We start from the raw sequence: 22,263 nt of genomic DNA, 5'->3' as shown, positions 1-22,263 counted from the left end.
TTGAAAAGACCCTAATGCTGCAAGAGATTGAAGGCAGGAGGAGAAGGGAACTACAGAGGATTTGATCATTGAATGGCATCACCGACTCAATGGACATGGGTTTGGGTAAACTCCAGCAGTCCGTGATGGACAGGGAGGCCTGGTGTTCCATGGTTCATGGGGTTACAGAGTTGAACACAACTGAGTGATTGAACTAAACTGATTGTAAAGTAATTAGCCTCCAATTAGAATAAATTAATTAATTTTTTAAAAATCTGTAAATCTGCTTATATGAATAAGAGAATATCAGAGAAAGCAAATCTATGCAGGTCAAAACAGTCGAAAATTTCCAGCAGATCAGAATATTCTAACCTATCTGACTTGTTGTAAAAGACCCTGATGCTGGGAAAGACTGGAAAATGCTGGAAAATGAAGGTAGGAGGAGAAGGGGATGACAGAGCATGAGATAGTTAGATGGCATCACCGACTTGATGGACACAAGTTTGAGCAAACTCTAGGAATTTATGATGGACAGAGAGGCCTGGCATGTTGCAGTCCATGGGGTCACAAAGAGTCAGACATGACTGAGACTGAACTTGAAAAATTGTACTTGAAAAATTGTGGAATTTTTAGTAATCCAGGCAGGGAAAATCAATAATGGATCAGCAACCACTCGTGTTCATGGTCTGTTCCTCATGTTCAATTAGGGGAGATGCACATAACCCAAGTGTATAAGCAAACAGGAAAGGAAATGACTGGAATGTTTTAAAATGTAAGTTAATCAAGTTCTATGATAGAGAACAAATAGAGTGAGTGGGCAAGGAATTCCCAATTAAGGTAGAGTGTTCAAGGCAGGCCTTTTGAAGGCAATGATGTCTAAGGAGAAAAGTGACTGAGAAGAAGCCAACCCTGTCCATATCCAGAACAGCATTATTCTTGCCAAAGGGACTAGCAACAGCAAAGTGTCTGGGGAGAGAGAAAGCTTGCCATTTTCTGAGACTTCAAAGGGTGAATGGGTTAATGAATGAATCTGAGGGGGACATGATGCAAAGTTGGAGTCACAGGAAGGGCCACATCATTCAAGGTCTTACAGGCTTTGCTGGACCATTTTGTGCCCTTGCTTTTTCTTGTAATTCAGAATAGAGAATAACTGAATATACTTCAGCTTGGAATTATCTCCCAAGATGCAGGAATATTAGCTCCAGAACTGGAGTTGGGGCAGGAAGATGAGGGAAAATCTGCCTGGCCCTGGAGTGAGAAGCAGAAAAAGTCTGTGAAGTGAAAGAGAAGAAGCAGAAGTCTAGAAAGGAGCAGAGGCAAGGCAGATAGAGAGAGAAAATCCTGATTGCTTTTCAGTGCCTTTTCCCCAGTACCTTCCATGAGTCCTTGAAATTGTGTGCATGTGCTGGATTCATTTAGTCAATTCACCTTTCTTGCTTAGACTAACTTGAAGTGGATTTTATGACTTACAACTAAAAAGCTGTTAATCGAAGCACATATAATTTCTTTGAGTTTGACATTCTGTGAAGCAAATTAACTAAAATCAAGTCATCTATATGAGTTGATCCCAGCTAAGTATCATTTTTCCAGATTTAGTTTCTTTTGGAGGAGCAGTTAAAATGCTGGAAGTGTTTTTAAAAAAAAAAACAGAAAAGGGAGAGTAAACCCCTATGACCGCAACAAATTCCTTTCACATAAATATGTTTTTCCTATATCCACAAAAAATGTTCTGTTTACATTCTATTCTCTTATGCTTATTTTGACCATATTTTTGAGAATTCATCATAGTTTTTTTCCCCATAGCATTTCTCTCCCACTGTGACAAGTTATTAATAATTATCAGGGATTTGAGTAAAAAAAGATTAACCATTTCTATTGCTCTGACCAGACTGAGCATTTCTTAAAAGAACCATGAATTTCATTTCATTCTTTGTTGTTCTCTTCTTTACATAACTGGAAAGCTGCTTCTTTTGTTAAGATTTGAAAACTCACACTTCTTTCTACAGGAAGGGCTCACACACATACTCCTGAATTTGGTTTCATCAATTGTTACTTTCTTTCCGAGTCTTTTCTTTACCCTTTATTTGGCTGATATGTTGAAACGTCCATTTCTCCCTGTGAATTTCTGTTTCTTCTGAGACCTTCTGCCACAGTCTGCAGTAATTTTTATTTTTTTAATATAAATTTATTTTAATTGGAGGCTAATTACTTTACAATATTGTATTGGTTTTGCTATACATCAACATGAATCTGCCATGGGTATACACGTGTTCCCCATCCTGAACCCCCCTCCCATCTCCCTGCCTGTACCATCCCTCTGGGTCATCCCAGTGCACCAGGCCCAAGCATTCTGTATCCTGCATCGAACCTGGACTGGCAATTTGTTTCTTATACGATATTATACATGTTTCAATGCCATTCTCCCTAATCATCACACCCTCTCCCTCTCCCTCTCCCACAGAGTCCAAAAGACTGTTCTATACATCTGTGTCTCTTTTGCTGTCTTGTATACAGGGTTATCATTATCTTTAATCCATTTTGAGTTTATTTTTGTGTATGGAGTTAGAAAGTGTTCTAGTTTCATTCTTTTACAAGTGGTTGACCAGTTTTCCCAGCACCACTTATTAAAGAGATTGTCTTTTCTCCATTGTATATTTTTGCCTCCTTTGTCAAAGATAAAGTGTCCATAGGTGCGTGGAATTGTCTCTAGGCTTTCTATTTTGTTCCACTGATCTGTATTTCTGTCTTTGTGCCAGTACCATACTGTCTTAATGACTGTGGCTTTGTACTAGAGCCTGAAGTCAGGCAGATTGATTCCTCCAGTTCCATTCTTCTTTCTCAAGATCGCTTTGGCTATTCGAGGTTCTTTGTATTTCCATACAAATTGTGAAATTATTTGTTCTAGCTCTTTGAAAAATAGCGTTGGTAGCTCGATAGGGATTGCACTGAATCTATAAATTCCTTTGGGTAGTATACTCATGTTCACTATATTGATTCTTCCAATCCATGAACACGGTATATTTCTCCATCTATTAGTGTCCTCTTTGATTTCTTTCACCAGTGTTTTATAGTTTTCTATTTATAGGTCTTTACTTTCTTTAGGTAGATATATTCCTAAGTATTTTATTCTTTTCTTTGCAAGGGTGAATGGAATTGTTTCCTTAATTTCTCTTTCTATTTTCTCATTATTAGTGTATGGGAATGCAAGGGATTTCTGTGTGTTGATTTTATATCCTGCAACTTTACTATATTCATTGATTAGCTCTAGCAATTTTCTGGTGGAGTCTTTAGGGTTTTCTACATAGAGGATCATGTCATCTGCAAAGAGTGAGAATTGTAATTCTTCTTTTCCAATTTGGATTCCTTTTATTTCTTTTTCTGCTCTGATTGCTATGGCCAAAACTTCCAAAACTATGTTGAATAGTAGTGGTGAGAGTGGGCACCCTTGTCTTGTTCCTAACTTTAGGGGAAATGCTTTCAATTTTTCACCATTGAGGATAATGTTTGCAGTGGGTTTGTCATATATAGCTTTTATTATTTTGAGGAATATTCCTTCTATTCCTGCTTTCTGGAGAGTTTTTATCATAAATGGATGTTGAATTTTGTCAAAGGCTTTCTCGGCATCTATTGAGATAATCATATGGCTTTTATTTTTCAATTTGTTAATGTGATGTATTACATTGATTTATTTGTGGATATTGAAGAATCCTTGCATCACTAGGATAAAGCCCAGTTGGTCATGATGTATGATCTTTTTAATGTGTTGTTGGATTCTGATTGCTAGTATTTTGTTAAGGATTTTTGCATCTATGTTCATCAGTGATACTGGCCTGTAGTTTTCTTTTTTTGTGGCATCTTTGTCAGGCTTTGGTATTAGGGTTATGGTGGCCTCATAGAATGAGTTTGGAAGTTTACCTTCTTCTGCAATTTTCTGGAAGAGTTTGAGTAGGATAGGTGTTAGCTCTTCTCTAAATTTTTGGTAGAATTTAGCTGTGAAGCCATCTGGACCTGGGCTTTTCTAAGAATTTGTCCATTTCTTCCAAGTTGTCCATTTACTGGCATATAATTGCTGATAATAGTCTCTTATGATCCTTTGTATTTCTGTGTTGTCTGTTGTGATCTCTCCATTTTCATTTCTAATTTTATTGATGTTATTATTCTCCCTTTGTTTCTTGATGAGTCTGGCTAATGGTTTGTGAATTTTATTTATCCTTTCAAAGAACCAGCCTTTGGCTTTGTTTATTTTTGCTGTGGTCTCTTTTTTTCTTTTGCATTTATTTCTGCCCTAATTTTTAAGATTTCTTTCCTTCTACTAGCCCTGGGGTTCTTCATTTCTTCCTTTTCTAGTTGCTTTAGGTGTAGAGTTAGGTTATTTATTTGACTTTTTTCTTGTTTCTTGAGGTATGCCTGTAGTGCTATGAACCTTCCCCTTAGCACTGCTTTTACAGTGTCCCACAGGTTTTGGGTTGTTGTGTTTTCATTTTCATTCATTTCTATGCATATTTTGATTTCTTTTTTGATTTCTTCTGTGATTTGTTGGTTATTCAGCAGCATGTTGTTCAGCTTCCATACGTTGGAATTTTTAATAGTTTTTCTCTGCAGTGATTTTGGAACCCAAGTAAATAAAGTCTGTCACTGTTTCCATTGTTTCCCCATCTATTTGACATGAAGTGATGCGACCGGATGCCATGATCTTTGTTTTATGAATGTTGAGTTTTAGGCTAGCTTTTTCACTTTGCTCTTTCACTTTCATCAAGAGGATCTTTAGTTCTTCTTCACTTTCTACCATAAGGGTGGTGTCATCTGCATATCTGAGGTTATTGATATTTCTCCCAGCAATCTTGCTTCCAGCTTGTGCTTCCTCCAGCCCAGTGTTTCTCATGATGTACTCTGCATATAAGTTAAACAAACAGGGCAACAATATAAATCCTTTACATACTCCTTTCCCAATTTGGAACCTGTCCTTTGTCCATGTCCAGTTATAATTACTGTTTCTTGATTTGCATACTGATTTCTCAGAGGGCAGGTAAGGTGGTCTAGTATTCTCATCTCTTAGATAATTTTCCACAGTTTGTTGTGATCCACACAGTCAAAGGCTTTGGCATAGTCAATAAAGAAGGAGATGTTTTTCTGGAACTCTCTTGCTTTTTCAATGATCCAGCGGATTTTGGCAATTTGATCTCTGATTCCTCTGCCTTTTCTAAATCCAGCATGAACATCTGAATGTTCTCAGTTCACATACTGTTGAAGCCTAGCTTGGAGAATTTTTAGTATTACTTTGCTAGTGTTATTGAGTGTTATTGAGATGAGTGAAATTGTGCCACAGTTTGAGCATTCTTTGGCATTGCCTTTCTTTGGGATTGGAATGAAAACTGACCTTTTCCAGTCCTGTGGCCACTGCTGAGCTTTCCAAATTTGCTGGCATATTGAGTGCAACACTTTCACAGCATCATCTTTCAGGATTTGAGATAGCTCAACTGGAATTCCATCACCTCCACTGGCTTTGTTTGTAATGATGCTTCTTAAGGCCCACTTGACTTCACATTCCAGGATGTCTGATCCTAGGTAAGTAATCACACCATCGTGGTTTTCTGGGTCATGAAAATCTTTTTTGTACAGTTCTTCTGTGTATTCTTGCCACCTCTTCTTAATATCCTCTGCTTCTGTTAGGTCCATACCATTTCTGTCCATTGTTGTTCCCATCCTTGCATGAAATGTTTCCTTGGTATCTCTAATTTTCTTGAAGAGATCTCTAGTCTTTCCCATTCTATTATTTTCCTCTATTTTTTTGCATTGATCACGGAAGAAGGCTTTCTTATCTCTCCTTGGCTATTCTTTGGAACTCTGCATTTATATGGGTATATCTTTCCTTTCCTCCTTTGCCTTTCACTTCTCTTCTTTCCTCAGCTCTTTGTAAGACCTCCTCAAACAACCATTTTACCTTTTTGCATTTCTTTTTCTTGGGAATGGTCTTGATCACTGCCACCTATACAATGTTATGAACCTCCATCCATAGTTCTTCAGGCACTCTATAAATTCTAATCTCTTAAATCTATTTCTCACTTCCACCGTATAATCGTATGGGATTTGATTTAGGTCATACCTGAATGGTCTAGTGTTTTCCCTACTTTCTTCAACTCAAGTCTGAATTTGACAATAAGGAGTTCATGATCTGAGCCACAGTCAGCTCCCAGTCTTGTTTTTGCTGAGTGTATGTATAGGGCTTCTCCATCTTTGACTGCAAAGAACATAATCAATCTGATTTTGGTGTTGACCATCTGGTGATGCCATGTGTAGAGTCCTGTGTTGTTGGAAGAGGGTGTTTGCTATGACCAGTGCATTCTCTTGGCAAAACTCTGTTAGGCTTTGTGCTGCTTCATTCCAAGGCCAAACTTGCCTGTTACTCCAGTTATCTCTTGACTTCCTACTTTTGCATTCCAGCCCCCTATGATGAAAAGGACATCTTTTGGGGGTGTTAATTCTAGAAGGTCTTGTAGGTCTTCATAGAACTGTTCAACTTCAGCTTCTTCAACATTAGTGGTTGGGCATAGACTTGGATTACTGTGTTATTGAATGGTTTGCCTTGGAAACGAACAGAGATCATTCTGTCATTTTTGAGATTGCACCCAAGTACTGCATTTTGTAGTCTTTTGTTGACTATAAGGGCTGCTCCATTTCTTTTAAGAGATTATTGCCCACACTGGTAGATATTATAGTCATCTGAGTTAAATCCACCCATTCCGGTACATTTTAGTTCACTGATTCCTAAAATGTTGATCCTCACTCTTGCAATCTCCTGTTTGACCACTTCTAATTTACCTTGATTCACAAACTTTACAGTCCAGGTTCCTATGCAATGTTGTTCTTTACAGCATTGGACTTACTTCCATCACCAGTCACATCCACCACTGGGTATTGTTTTCACTTTGGCTCCATCTCTTTATTCTTTCTGGAGTTATTTCTCCACTCTTCTCCGGTAGCATATTGGGCACCTACTGATCTGGGAAGTTCATCTTTCAGAGTCATATCTTTTGCCTTTCAATATGGTTCATGGAGTTCTCAAGGCAAGAATACTGAAATGGTTTGCCATTCCTGTCTCCAATGGACCACATTTTGTCAGAACTCTCCAACATGTCTTGTCTGTCTTGAGTGGTCGTACATGTCATGGCTCATAGTTTCATTGAATTAGACAAGGCTGTGGTCCCTGTCATCAGTTTGATTAGTTTTCTGTGATTGTGGTTTTCATTCTGTCTGCCCTCTAATGGATAAGTGTAAGAGGCTTATGGAAGCTTCCTGGTGGGAGAGACTAACTTGTCATTTCCACAAATTTCCATGTGCCTCAGCAGAAGTAGCCTCTGCCCAGGTCCAGAAAGGGATTTGGTTGATCTAAGAGCAATCTCACTCCCCTGGCCAATGTTTATCTCTGGAACAGATGTGATTCTTTTCAGTGAGACATGAGTGAGTCCACTGAAGTGACTCTAGGAAAAGAATTTTTAAAATCCTTACTTCAAAATTAGAGCTAAAAGTAAAACCAAGTTATTGTCCACCTCTTGGCATCACTCTGTCTCACTGTAATACCTTAAACTGCAGTAAGCGCCTTGCTTATAGCCTGAGGATACAGGCAATCTGAGTGAGGATGGCAGGGCAGAAAGATGAAAAAAAAACCTCTATGACACCATTGAGCCACAAAATTAATAAACCCTGAAGTTATCAGTCTGTGGGGTCACAAAAAGTTGGACATGACTGAGCAACTGAATTCAATTGACTGAAGTTAGCCTTATCACAGAATTCTGGTTTTGTAAGATTATATATGTATCCCTAGGTCTGAGCCACTTTAGATTTCAATTACTGAGCTAACCAGCTAATCCAACTCTAAGGATAGGGACAATGACTGTTGCTTTCCATTGTCCTTTCCAGAGACTAGCACAGTGTCTGGTTCAGAAATGAGGCTAGGATGATTAGCAGAATAAATGAGTATTAGCCTGGGGCTCCGTGACAATCTAGAGGGGTAGGAAAGGGTGGGAGGTGGGAAGGAGGTTCAAGAGAGAAGGGATATATGTACATATATGGCTAATTCATAGTGACGTATGGCAGAGATCAAACCAATATTATAAAGCAATCATCAATTTAAAATAAATAACTTTAAAAATGATTACTAGCAGAATTTTACAACTGTCTAAAACCAGAGAAATAAAATCACATAATGCCAATATGCGGAGAAGACAATGGCAACCCACTCCAGTACTCTTGCCTGGAAAATCCCATGGATGGAGGAGCCTGGTAGGCTGCAGTCCATGGGGTCGCTAAGAGTCGGACACGACTGAGCGACTTCACTTTCACTTTTCACTTTCATGCATTGGAGAAGGAAATGGCAACCCACTCCAGTGTTCTTGCCTGGAGAATCCCAGGGACAGGGGAGCCTGGTGGGCTGCCGTCTATGGGGTCGCACAGAGTCGGACACGACTGAAGCGACTTAGCAGCAGCAATGCCAATATGACCACCAGAAACACTACATAAATCAATGGAGGATGAAAGACTAGTACCATATGAGGGAATATAGATAAACTATACTTTACTGAAATTAGAATTTCTGTTTATAAAAATGCACCAGGAAAAAAATAAATAGGCAAGACACAGTCTGGGAGGAAATATTTGCAATACACATATGTGATAATTCTTTTTCCAGCATACAGAAAGAGCACCTATAAATCAATAGTCAAAAGACCAACAAAATTGGGCAAAAGATCTAAACAGACATTTCACAAATACAATATTTTAAAAGTATCAATAAGAATATGAGAAGTTGTTCAAATGGGATCATAAGGGAAATGTAAATTTTAAAGGTGATACCATTTCACATTCACTAAAATGGCTGAAGTTTAAAAGAACAACAATACAGATGTCAGCAAATATGCTGGAAAGTTGGGACTACTCATATTTTTGGTGAAATGTAAAGTGATAAAATTACTTTGGGAAATTATTTGGCAACGTCTTATGAACTTAAATATACAGCTGTCCTATTAATTATTAATTCCATTCTTAGACATTTACTCATGAGAAACGACCAACCAAAAGATCTGTTTAAGAATGTTTCTGATGACATTAGTCATAAAAAAATAAAAATTGCAAATAATCCAAATGTTCTTCAACAAGAGAATTGTTAAACAAAATGTGATATATTCGTAAATGGATTACTACTCTGAAATACAAAGGAACAAGCAGCTAATACATAGAATAACATGGATGAGTATCAAAAGCAAGTTGTATAAAGCACAAAAAGAAGTCAGAAATGAAAATGTACCATCTAAATTATTTAATCTATAGGAAATATAAGAATAGGTTTAAAAATAAATCAGAAAATATACTCAGTGAAAGTGTGGGAAGGATTGATTGGGAAGGGCTTAAGAGAATTTTCTGGGGAGATGGAAATCTTTTATACTTCATTTTGGCTGCATACAGTCATCAAATCCCATTGAATGGAACACATATCTGTGCCTTTTATTATTTGTATATTAAATATAATAATATACACCATATTGTTATATTACATATAATGATATTGCTGTTAAGTCGCTTCAGTCGTGTCCGACTCTGCGTGACCCCATAGACGTCAGCCCACCAGGCTCTCCTGCCCCTGGGATTCTCCAGGCAAGAAAACTGGAGTGGGTTGCCATTTCCTTCTCCAATGCATGAAAGTGAAAAAGTGAAAGTGACGTCGCTCAGTCGTGTCCGACTTTAGCGACCCCATGGACCGAAGCCCACCAGGCTCCTCCATCCATGGGATTTTCCTGGAGTGGGGTGCCATTGCCTTCTCCAATAATGATATTCCATATATATTAAAATATATGTGTATGTGTATGTAAAATGACTGCTGCCAAAAGTCAACACTTGTGGATGAGGAAAGCCATACAAATAGAGTCCTTATGAAAAGCTACATTAAAAAGTACTTGTAATAATCGAGAATGTATTCTATTGCTTTTCCCAAGACCTATAATTAATAGTACTCTCAAGTTAGATTGCCTTATGGAATGAATCAGAGAGGAATTTTGTATAATATCAAGATGACATGGAACTGAAATAAAGATAATTGTATTAAAGGAGGAGAAAAGCAGTGAGTTGGAGATTAAGAGTAGACATTTAAGAAATTGTTTATTATGGACAATTTTCCAAATTCTCTTCCACAAAAAAAAAAAGAAAGAAAGACAGAAAGAAACAAATGTGCCTCAAGAAATAAATCTGTATAAATGAAAAGAGATTCCCTGATCAAATTACTATGGGAAATGCTCTATATCGTATCTCCTTCTTCATCTTTCACAGTATATATAACCATGTTAGAGACTATCATAGGAAACTGGTAAATTTATTTAACTCAGATTTTCCCCAAAGCATCCCCAATACAATTTTCAACAAACAGTAGACTTAAATACTGTTTAAACTACATCTTTCTAAATCTTCTGCTCCCCTCATTAATTCCTGATAAAAGAAAAGGAATGAATTCCAAACTTGACTGCTCGGTTCAGTTCAGCCACTCAGTCATGTCCAACTCTTAGTAACTCTATGGACTGCAGCACACCAGGCCTCCCTGTCCATCACCAACTCCCAGAGTTTACTCAAACTCATGTCCATTAAGTTGGTGATGCCATCCAACCAGCTCATCTTCTGTCATCCCCTTCTCCTCCCACCTTGAATCTTTCCCAGCATCAGGGTCTTTTCCAACGAGTCAGTTCTTCGCATCAGGTGGCCAAAGTATTGGAATTTCATCTTCAGCATCAGTCTTTCCAATGAACATTCAGGACTGATTTCCTTTAGGATGGACTGGATAGATCTCCTTGCTGTCCAAGGGGCTCTCAAGAGTCTTCTCCAACACCACAGTTCAAAAGCATCAATTCTTTGGCACTCAGCTTTCTTTATAGTCCAACTCTCACATCCATACATGACCACTGGAAAAACCATAGCCTTGACTAGACAGACCTTTGTTGGTAAAGTAATGACTCTGCGTTTTAATATGCTTTCTAGCTTTGTCATAGCTTTTCTTCCATGAAGCAAGCATCTTTTAATTTCATGGTTGCAGTCACCATCTGCAGTGATTTTGGTGCCCAAAAAATGAAGTCTGTCACTGTTTCCATTATTTCTCATCTACTTGCCATGAAGTGATGGGACTGGATGCCATGAACTTTGTTTCCTGAAAGTTGAGCTTCAAGCTGACTTTTTCACTCTCCTCTTTCACTTTCATCATGAAGCTTTTTAGTTCTTCTTCACTTTCTACCATAAGGGTGATGTCATCTGCATATCTGAGGTTATTGATATTTCTCACGGCAATCTTGATTCTGGGTGTGCTTCATCCAGCACATCATTTCTTATGATGTACCCTGCATATAAGTTAAATAAGCAGGCTGACAATATACAACCTTGATGTATTCCTTTTCCTATTTGGAACCAGTCTGTTGTTCCATGTCCAGTTCTAACTGTTGCTTCCTGACCTGCATACAGGTTTCTCAAGAGGCAGATCAGGTGGTCTGGTATTCCCATCTCTTTCAGAATTTTCCAGTTTGTTGGCAATTTTATCTCTGGTTCCTCTGCCTTTTCTAAAACCAGCTTGAACATCTGGAAGTTCACAGTTCATGAACTGCTGAAGCCTGGCTTGGAGAATTTTGAGCATTACTTTACTAGTGTGTGAGATGAGTGCAATTGTGCGGTAGTTTGAGCATTCTTTGGCATTGCCTTTCTTTGGGATTGGAATGAAAACTGACTTTTTCCAGTCCTGTGGCCACTGCTGAGTTTTCCAAATTTGCTGGAAAAATGAGTGTAGCACTTTCACAGCATCATCTTGCAGGATTTGAAATAGCTCAACTGGAATTCCCTTACTTCCACTAACTTTGTTCATGGTGATGCTTTCTAAGGCCCACTTGACTTCACATTCCAGGATGTCTGGCTCTAGGTGAGTGATCACACCATCGTGAATATCTTTTTTGTACAGTTCTTCTGTGTATTCTTGCCACCTCTTCTTAATATCTTCTGCTTCCGTTAGGTCCATACCATTTCTGTCCTTTATCGAGCCCATCTTTGCATGAAATGTTCCCTTGGTATCTCTAATTTTCTTGAAGAGATCTCTAGTCTTTCCCATTCTGTTGTGTTCCTCTATTTCATTGCACTGATCACTGAGGAAGGCTTTCTTATCTCTTCTTGCTATTCTTTGGAACTCTGCATTCAAATGGGTATATCTTTCCTTTTCGCCTTTGCCTTTCGCTTCTCTTCTATTCACAGCTTTGTGAATAGAAGCTGTGAAGGTCTATTGTAGACCTTGTAAGGTCTCCTCAGACAACCATTTTGCCTTTTTGCATTTCTTTTTCTTGGAGATAGTTTTGATCACCGCATCCTGTACTTTGTTACAAATCTCCATCCATAGTTCTTCAGGCACTCTGTCTATCAGATCTAATCTCTTGAATCTACTTCTCACTTCCACTGTATAATTGTAAGAGATTTGATTTAGGTCATACCTGAATAGTCTCGTGGTTTTCCCTACTTTCTTCTTAAGTCTGAATTTGACAATAAGAAGTTCATGATCTGAGCCACAGTCAGCTCCTGGTTTTGTTTTGGCTGACGGTATAGAGCTCCTCCATCTTTGGCTGCAAAAAATATAATCACTCTGATTTTGGTATTGACCATCTGGTGATGCCCATGAGTAGAGTCATGTCTTGTGTTGTTGGAAGAGGGTGTTTGCTACAACCTGTGAGTTCTTGGCAAAACTCTATTAGACTTTGCCTTACTTCATTTTGTACTCCAAGGCCAAACTTGCCTGTTACTGCAGGTATCTCTTGACTTCCTATTTTTGCTTTCCAGTCCCCTATAATGAAAAGGACATCTCTTTTGGGTGTTATTTCTAGAAGGTCTTGTAGGTCTTCATAGAACTAGTTTTAGAAGGTTTGTAGGTCTTCATAGAACCGTTCACCTTCAGCTTCTTCAACACTTGACTGTTCAGTAAGTGTATTATATAATTCATCCTTTGATAACATATATCTAATTGAATAATAGAATTAAAAGATAAAATATAATTTCTTTACAGATATCTGCTTTGTAGACATCTTTACTCCAAGCATATCTATGCTAAAGTGAAAAGTTCCTTTATTTCCCTAGATTGCTGAAGCTGCCACCTGACTGGTCTATTTGTTTCCACTTCTGTCCATTACAACTAAGTGACCAATTGCCATAATTTTACACAAGTTATTTTACTTTTAATGTTTTGTTTCCCCCATATGTAAAATGAGTATGGTTGTTCCTTTAAATTAACTGGGGTTTTTTAAGCATGTTTTGTGAAATGTTTGAACCATTTGGGGAAAATTATGTTAGATTGTTTATTCACTATCTGTAGCTTGATAATACTTCTTTCCTGATATTAATGAATACTAGTTGGGCATCTACTTTATACAGTGTGTGCGTGCATGCTAAGTTGCTTCAGTCATGTCCAGCTCTTTGTGACTCTGTGGACCATAGCCTGCCTCCAGGCGTCTCTCTCCATGGGATTCTCCAGGCTTGAATACTGGAGTGCATTGCCTTGCCCTCCTCAAGGGAATCTTTCCCATCCAGGGATTGAACCCACATCTCCTGCATCTCCTGCATTGGCAGGAAAGTTCTTTATCACTAGTATTACCTGGGATGCCCACTATATACAGTAGAGCCTCCCAAATTAATGTAGTATATCCCAGAAAGAAGTCCCTTTATTTTATATTCTTAAAGGGCTCTTTTGGAGCAATTTCCAGAGGAATAAGTTAAAAATTAGGTCCATATCTATCTATACATTCATCCATCTATTCATTCAACATTGTTTTATTTAAACAATATCAGATATAGGATATATTTCAACTATAGACTCAACAGTATTTATTAATGGATTGTTATAATAAAGAGAAAAAGATGAAACAAAAATCTCTCCTGATCTTTAGCCTAAGCAACCACAGAAAACGGTATCATTTACTAAAATAAGAAAACCTGAGCAGAGAGCACAATTTTAGAGTTGAAACTCAAAAATTATCTTCTATATATATTAAGTTTGAGATGACTTTTAGACAATCACAATTATAATAGAAGTAGGATTAACATACCCAGAGCCCAGGGCTAGAGGCATAAACTTGAGAGGCTTCAGCATATAGATGATATTTAAAGCCATGGGAATAAAAAATAAGAGAGAGGACAGACATTACTCCAATATAAGCTCTGGTATATATCATAACATCTAGAAAATACAAGGATGGAACAACAAAAACTGATTTGAAGTTGCCAGTTACTTATGTCAGCAATAAACCAAGAAAATGTGTATTTCAAAAGACAAGTATGGAAAACATTTTTAAAGGCAATGATCAATTGAGACAAATGTTGATGACACATAAAGATGAGGACCAAAGACACATCACTAGATATGACAACAGGAAGATAACGATGACCCCAACCAGTTGAGGCCACTGTAAGGACTCTGGATTTTACTTTGAATGAAGTGGGAGCCATCAGATGATATTGAGAAAATCTGAGCTGTTCATTATATGTGACAATCTGGTCACCTAATTTAACAAGTTCCCTCTGGCTGCTCCGATAAGACTAGATGGTAGACAGACAGAAGAATAAGCAGGAAATTCTGTCAGGAGATGACTGCAACAACTCAGAGAAGAGAATAGAGTGGCTTGAATGGAAAGGTAGGAGGCAGTGGTGAGAAGTCAGATTCTGAATATTTTGTAGCTAGGACCAACAGGATTTATAGATGGATTAGATACAGGGAGTGAAAGAAAAAGGAATTACAAGTGACTCTAAAATATTTGACCTCAGCAACTGGAAAGATGAAGTTGCTGTATTAAGGGCAATTAAGTGTTTGAGGAATAGAGAAGATGCAAGTAAAGAGAAAAAAATAGTGATCAGTGAGGCTGGAGAAAATTCGATGGACCCAGAAATAAAGTGAAGAAGCAAGTATTTCTAGAAAAAGGAAATGATTCACTGTGTTAAATGCTGCTGATAGGTCAGTTAGATGAGGACTACAAAATAACTACTAGATTTAGTGACAGATTATTGGTAATCATGACCAGAGTTACTTTAGGGAAAAGATGGGATCAAAATCTTGGCTGCAGTGAGTTTAAGAGAGAATGGGGGGGGGGGGGAGGTGAGACAGCAAGGATGAGACAAATATCTTTTTTATTGAGGTATAGTTGATTCACAATATTATTATGTTAGTTTCAGCTGTATAGCATAGTGATTTAGTTGCATATTTTTTCAGATCATGTTTCATTAGAGGCTATTACAAATTTTGAATATAGTTCCCTATGATATATAGTAAATGCTTGTTGCTTATTTATCTTATGTACAGTTGCTTGCATCTGCTAATCCCATATTCTGAATTTGTCCCTTCCCCCATCCCTCTCCCCTCTACAACCCTAAATTTGCTTCCTATATTTATAAGCCTGTTTGTTTTGTATATAGATTCATGTGTATTATTTTTTTTTTAGATTCCACATAGAAGTGATATTATATGATATTTGCCTTTCTCTATCTGACTTATTTCACTTAGTATGATAATCCCTAGGTTTATCCATGTTACTGCAAATGGCACTATTTCATTCTTTTATGGATATTAATATTCCATTATATATATAAAAGTGTGTATTATATATATATATATGTATGTATATCTTCTTAAACCAATCATCTGTTGATGGCACTTGGGTTTTTTCCCATGTCTTGACTATTGTAAATAATGTTACTATGAACACTGGGGGGCATGTATCCTTTGACAGGATTTTTCTTTTTTTTTCCTGATATATTCCTAGGAGTGAGCTTTCTGGGTCATATGGGTCATAGCTCTATTTTTAGTTTTTTCAAGAAATCTTCATGCTGTTTTCCATAATGACTGTACCAATTTACATTTCCACAAACAACATAAGAGGATTCCCTTTTCTCTACACCCTCTCCAGAGTTTATTATCTGTAGATTTCCTGATGATGGCCATTCTGACTGGTGTTGAGGTGATACCTCATTGTGGTTTCGTTTTGCATTTCAAAGATTTTAAATGAATTTTTCAGTCAAGAACTGGTGCCCTCGCTAAGGGAGAGGGAACATGAAACACAGTTTTTGGTTTTAGATAGGAGAAACCAAAGCATGTTTATGTTGAGAAAGGTCCAACAAAGAGAAAAAATTTGTTGATACAAAAGAAAAAGGGAAGACTTACTGGGACTCAGTGAGAAGGGATAGAAGTTTTTGCCCAAGGGAAGAGCCAGTCATGGATGTGATGAAGAGAGTCCATCCACACTAACAAAAACTAAGGTGGCATCCATAAACATAGGTGCTAGTAGATCCACTGGTGGGGGGAGGGGGAACTCGTGAGGATCATCTGCTGAGTGCTTCTGTTTTCCCACCGGAATAGGAAGAGGAGACTGGAGAGAAGATGATGGAGGTTTGAGAAGAGAGGGGAGGTATGAAGTTGTCATGAGGAAAGCAGGAGAATGAATGGACTGGGTCTGCCTTGCAGCCTGCAGCCCACTGGTGCTGAGTGACCAGGAGTCTAAAGTCAGGCTATGGGACTGTGTGTTTTCTTCCAACAGGTTCAGCTGTGTGGGCACAGCATGGGAGGTGGAGGGTGGGATTGAGCCGAGAGTATGTTTTTGCCTCAGTGAATAATTGCTACAATTAAACTTTCAGATGTCTGCTGTGCCAAGGGGCATGACAGCTATGGATGAGGAAAGGGTGATGTGGCAAAAGGAAAACAACATTACTGAAGTCCTCCTCTGTGTTGTAGGAGCTTTAAATTTCAGAGAATGCTCACAACAACCCTGTGAAGGAAGCAGAGGCTAAGAGAAAGTAAACTATGTGTTCTAGGACTATACAGCTAGAAAGCCATGGAACATGCAAAGGGGCACAGGTTTTCCTAAGGCCCTCACAGGTTGGACTGAAAGGAGATTTGGGACTGTCTTCTGGGGGACAGTCATTGGCTCAGGGTCCAGGCGGTGGCTGAGTCAGCTGGCCAGACACCAGGACACAGCTTCCTGCCATCAAAACCCCAGGTGGCAGATGCAGTCACCAGTTTGGCTGGGAATCTGTGGCACCACCACACACAAAACCACTCATTTGCTCCTATAAAACAGTCATCACCTCACAGGATGCCAAGAAAATCAATCATGACTAAACTCCCAATTTGGTTTGATTCACTGACCACGCATAGACATGATCATAATGTTTGGTTATCATTCTTCATAATAATCATCCTTAGGTCGGCAGTAGCTGCACAAAGCTGCACAAAGTTGGGTGAATCTTCCTTGAAACAAATTTCAGTCTTAGGAATGGATGCTTTAGTTCACAGATGATCCCTAATTCCAGTAGGGGCTGGCTAGTCCTTTAGAACTGGAAGAGATTTTAGAGATAATTGTGCCCAGTTTTCTCATGTCCCAGTCTCAAGAATCGTAATCTTATATAAAATGTAGGTATGTTACCTTGCCCTGGATACTAATTTAATAATGAAGACACACAAGGCAGAAATCCTTCTCAAGTCTAAATAATTTTTGTGAAGCAACTATAGCTCATGATCTAATACTTTCCTTAAATGACCATTGTTCTTTACAAATAACATGTACTCAATAACTGTTTATTAAATGTTAAACCAGCTTGCCAAAGGGAATGAAGCCATAGCACATTAAAAAAAAAAAAAAACTGCAAGGAAAATTCCACATCCCTGCCACTCTTTCTCCCAGACTGGGGCTTCATGTCCCTAAATGGGGACAGTATGGAGGAAAATGAGGACAGGTGGTAGATCTCATGAAAAAAAAAAAAAAAACATAGCAAGGTCACTGTTGCTGTGAAACAGTCTCATTGAAACCCCAGCCCCAAGTCAGCCACGGGATCTGCAGCTCTGACTCTGACTGTTAAAAGGCTATTGTTGGATACTAAGTTGGAGACATGCAAGGGAAAGTGGGTTCTGAGCATCAGGGGATAAGCTCAGGAACAACTTATCTTAATCTGACTAAACATATTAAAACAATCCTCTCAGTAAAGAGGTAAAGGGATATTAAAACAGAACATCAATGATGATTTAAGGACACAGAAAAATTGTATTGCCTTCATTAAAACATTACAATGTCTTACCTGTTTACCATCTATTATTTTCAAGTTTCATAAGAACAGAGATTAGGTATACTTCTTCTTGGGTTTAGAATCTAAAAGGAGACAGGTGATATATACATTCATTATCCCACCACAAAACAGTGTATGGTGAATGTCAAAGAAGCAGTACAAAGCAAATGATGAAAGAATTCAGAAGCACTTTTACAGTTTATCTAAGCTAATTTTTACAGTGGCTCCTCAAGTGGTAGTAAGATCCCTATTATACAGATAAGGATTCTGGGGGTCTAAAATCTTAAGTGACATGTCCAATATCCAATGACTAGAAAAGATATTGGGTCTAGAGGTACAGAGAGTGATGGGATGGCTTAAGCAGTGACAAGTCTATGAAATAGAAGGGAAGAGGGCTATGAATTGATGGAGATTCTCACTGTAAGACCTTGATGGTGAAGCAATACTGAGTGATGATAAAGTCCACACAGTGACCTCCTGGAGCTCGTTTACAGTAGAGTAGTAAGAGTTTCTACTGGTGATCAGAGGTTCAGGAGTTGTCAGGTGTGATTGCCAAGTAATGAATAGCAAAACTAATTCAGTCAGGAGGGGGACCCTTCTGTCATTATGAAAAGTGGAAATGCACAGTGGAGATCAGCAGACAGTGAAAACAAAGATATAGAGAAACATAACTCACCTGTGTTGCAGAGTCTGATTACACCAACGGCGCAATAAAATTTAGCCAGTGTGACTGTGGTTCATTAAAATAACCCTACACTGGGTTCCCAATACTCTAGAAATTTGGAGACTGTACATGGTTGGTATATTGAGCTTGACTACATTGGAGGATCTGACTGGTGTGGGTGTTATTTCTATGGTTTAAGCTTTCCTGATCTGATCACTTGGGACCTCCAGCAATGGTAGTATCTTCAGTTTGTGGTTTCCTTCCCTTTGCTACTTATCATAACATGTTTGTGTTAGTTGCTCAGTTGTGTCCGACTCTTTGCAACCCCATGGACTGTAGCCCACCAGGCTGCTCTATCCATGGAATTCTCCAGGCAAGAATACTGGAGTGGATAGCCACTCCCTTCTCCAGAAGATCTTCCCAACCCAGGGACTGAACCTGGGTCTCCTGCATTGCAGGCAGATCCTTTATCATCTGAAGGAAGTCCCATTTATCATGTTACTGTTGACTTAATTGTCTGTCTTACCCTTAGACTATTTCTTTTGTGGCCAGAAACTACATCTTTCTTTCAAATCTTTTCCTCAACATTAGCATAGTCTCTAGCCTATGGTTAGTGACTGAGAGATGTTGTTGAATAAATGAAGTTGTATTGAAGCTGGATTGTGAAATATGAACAAGTATTTATAAGTGGTTTGGGAGAGTAGAATAAAGAGAAGTGGAAACCATTTTGTCCAGAGAGTGTTATGGTTAAAAAAAGAATAAAAGAAAGAAACTTGAAGGGCTAACTTATCAGAGAGTTCAGGATGGCTGCATAACATGCTGGATAGGAAGACTGGCTTTAGTGGCAGAGGCTTGGATTCAAATCACAGCTCTATTCCTTAATGACTAAATGATCATGGGCTACAATCCAAGAAGAGAGAGAGAAAAAACTATTGGGTCTTCACTTGTATTCTCTAAAGAAAAGAAATGAGAAGGAATCAAGAGTGTCTATATTATTCATCTGATATTCTTAATGCCTTCGTTACACAGATAAAGCTGACATTTTTGCTTACTAACACAACATTTATCTTCCAAAACATATTCGTTGACACTAATATGAGGACTATACTTATCTGTTGTTAGAAACAAACAGTTAAACTTCTAAAATGACCTAACTTCATACCACAAGAATCAATTTTAGATACATCTTAATAAAACTTTATCAGATTCGTATATAGAATAAAACCCTATCATGAAGCACCAATAAATTCAAATTAACATAATGAAAGGACTCTGTAAACTGTTATCTTCCAGACAAAAAAAATCATTTGAGAGACCCGGTGGCACAGTGAAAAGCATACATAGAGTTAGAAGACCCGAGAAACATTATTAGCTCTGTCACTTAGTAGCTATGTGGCCTTCAGCAAGTTACATAAACTTGGTGAACTTCAGCTTTACTAGTGTCAGTAATACCTATCTCATGGGGCATGATCTACAGAAATAATAAGCATGAAAATGTCTTGTTATTATGATAATTTTAACAAATATTTTGTTATGTTATGATATGATATGAAATTCACTCAGTCATGTCCAACTCTTTGTGACCCATAGACTATAGAGTCCAAGGAATTCTCCAGGCCAGAATACTGGACTGGGTAGCCTTTCCCTTCTCCAGGGGATCTTCCCAACTCAGGGATTGAATCCAGGTCTTCCGCATTGCAGGCAGATTCTTTACCAGCTGAGCTACAAGGGAGTCCCAGATATTGTGCTATAGTGAGACAATTTTTCATTACTGTATCAAAAAGGGGACTGAGAAAATGATCATAGCAGCCAGACAGTGCTGGAAAGGTGATGCAAATTTTTGTGGTTGAGAGGCTGTATAACTTTGAGACAGTTTTATCTAGATCCAAATTCTGCCAGGTGTAAGTTGCTGTATGACTGGGGGATAGGTTTTTACCACCTCATTGAGTCTCAAGTACCCCATCCACAAAATAGAAATAATAAAACCCATTTTGCAGGAGTTTTGTAGAGGAACAAAAACTAATGTAAAGTACCTAGAACAAAAGAGACATTCAGTAAAGATGTCTGCCAGTCTCATCATTATTTTCTCCATCACTATCACTGTTCAGTTCAGTTCAGTTCAGTCGCTCAGTTGTGTCCAACTCTTTGCGACCCCATGAATCGCAGCACACCAGGCCTCCCTGTCCATCACCAACTCCCGGAGTTCACTCAGACTCACGTCCATCGAGTCAGTGATGCCATCCAGCCATCTCATCCTCTGTCATCCCCTTCTCCTCCTTCCCCCAATCCCTCCCAGCATCAGAGTCTTTTCCAATGAGTCAACTCTTCGCATGAGGTGGCCAAAGTACTGGAGTTTCAGCTTTAGCATCATTTCTTCCAAAGAAATCCCAGGGCTGATCTCCTTCAGAATGGACTGGTTGGATCTCTTTGCAGTCCAAGGGACTCTCAAGAGTCTTCTCCAACACCACAGTTCAAAAGCATCAATTCTTCGGTGCTCAGCTTTCTTCACAGTCCAACTCTCACATCCATACATGACCACTGGAAAAACCATAGCCTTAGCTAGACGGACCTTTGTTGGCAAAGTAATACCTCTGCTTTTGAATATGCTGTCTAGGTTGGTCATAACTTTCCTTCCAAGGAGTAAGCGTCTTTTAATTTCATAGCTGCAGTCACCATCTGCAATGATTTGGGAGCCCAGAAAAATAAAGTCTGACACTGTTTCCACTGTTTCCCTATCTAGTTCCCACTATCATTGTTACTTTGTGTTTTTTTCCCTTCTGCAAATTTCAACCATGGCCATGATGGGAAACAGATCTGTTCCAACAGAAGCACAGGTGGATACTTTGCATTTCTTATTAAGCTCCAAATCCACTGGGAGGAAGCCCCCCTTTGGAATATAGTAGATTTTCACATTTCTCCATTCTGCCACTGAAATCCAACTAAAGTTTGTAAGTAACACTTCTTTGAGCTAAAAATGGAAGCCAACAAGAACCCAAATTTTGTCAATGCAATAATGATCTGGCTTCAGTAAGATGAGCAGAGTGAAATAAGGCAGAAATCTATTTGGAGATCTCAAGGTCAAAGTTTATTTCTATAAAGTATTGAAATTTTGTTTTGCTTATTTGATATGATTGTGCATAAGGTGCTAAATAAATAGGAGCTATAATTTTGGCAGTCTTAATGATTGCTACTTCAGTGTTTGAACACTGAACAATACTCACAGAGTAAGCAGTTTAATAAACTAGCAATTGCTCATGCAAGGGCAATTACCCCCATTTTGGTTTAATTATTAATGTGGGTTTTTTATATTCCCAACTTTAGCAAGCAATCTTGTTGTAATAAAAAAGTACAAACTGTTACATGCTACAATGATTATAAAATGATCATTTTATTAATATTATGGAGCACTTAGGAATATTCAGCTAATAATATCTCTTGAGGCTCTGAAATTCTTAATTCTGTCTTTATCCATGGAGAATGCCAAAGTTAGAAAAGCCAGTTCTGTACAGGTAAAGTTATAG

This window comes from Bos javanicus, chromosome 3 (genome assembly GCF_032452875.1).
Source record: "Bos javanicus breed banteng chromosome 3, ARS-OSU_banteng_1.0, whole genome shotgun sequence".
NCBI classification, from domain to species: Eukaryota; Metazoa; Chordata; class Mammalia; order Artiodactyla; family Bovidae; genus Bos; species Bos javanicus.
The sequence above is the reverse complement of the archived record's forward strand: the minus strand, read 5'-3'. Positions refer to the sequence as shown.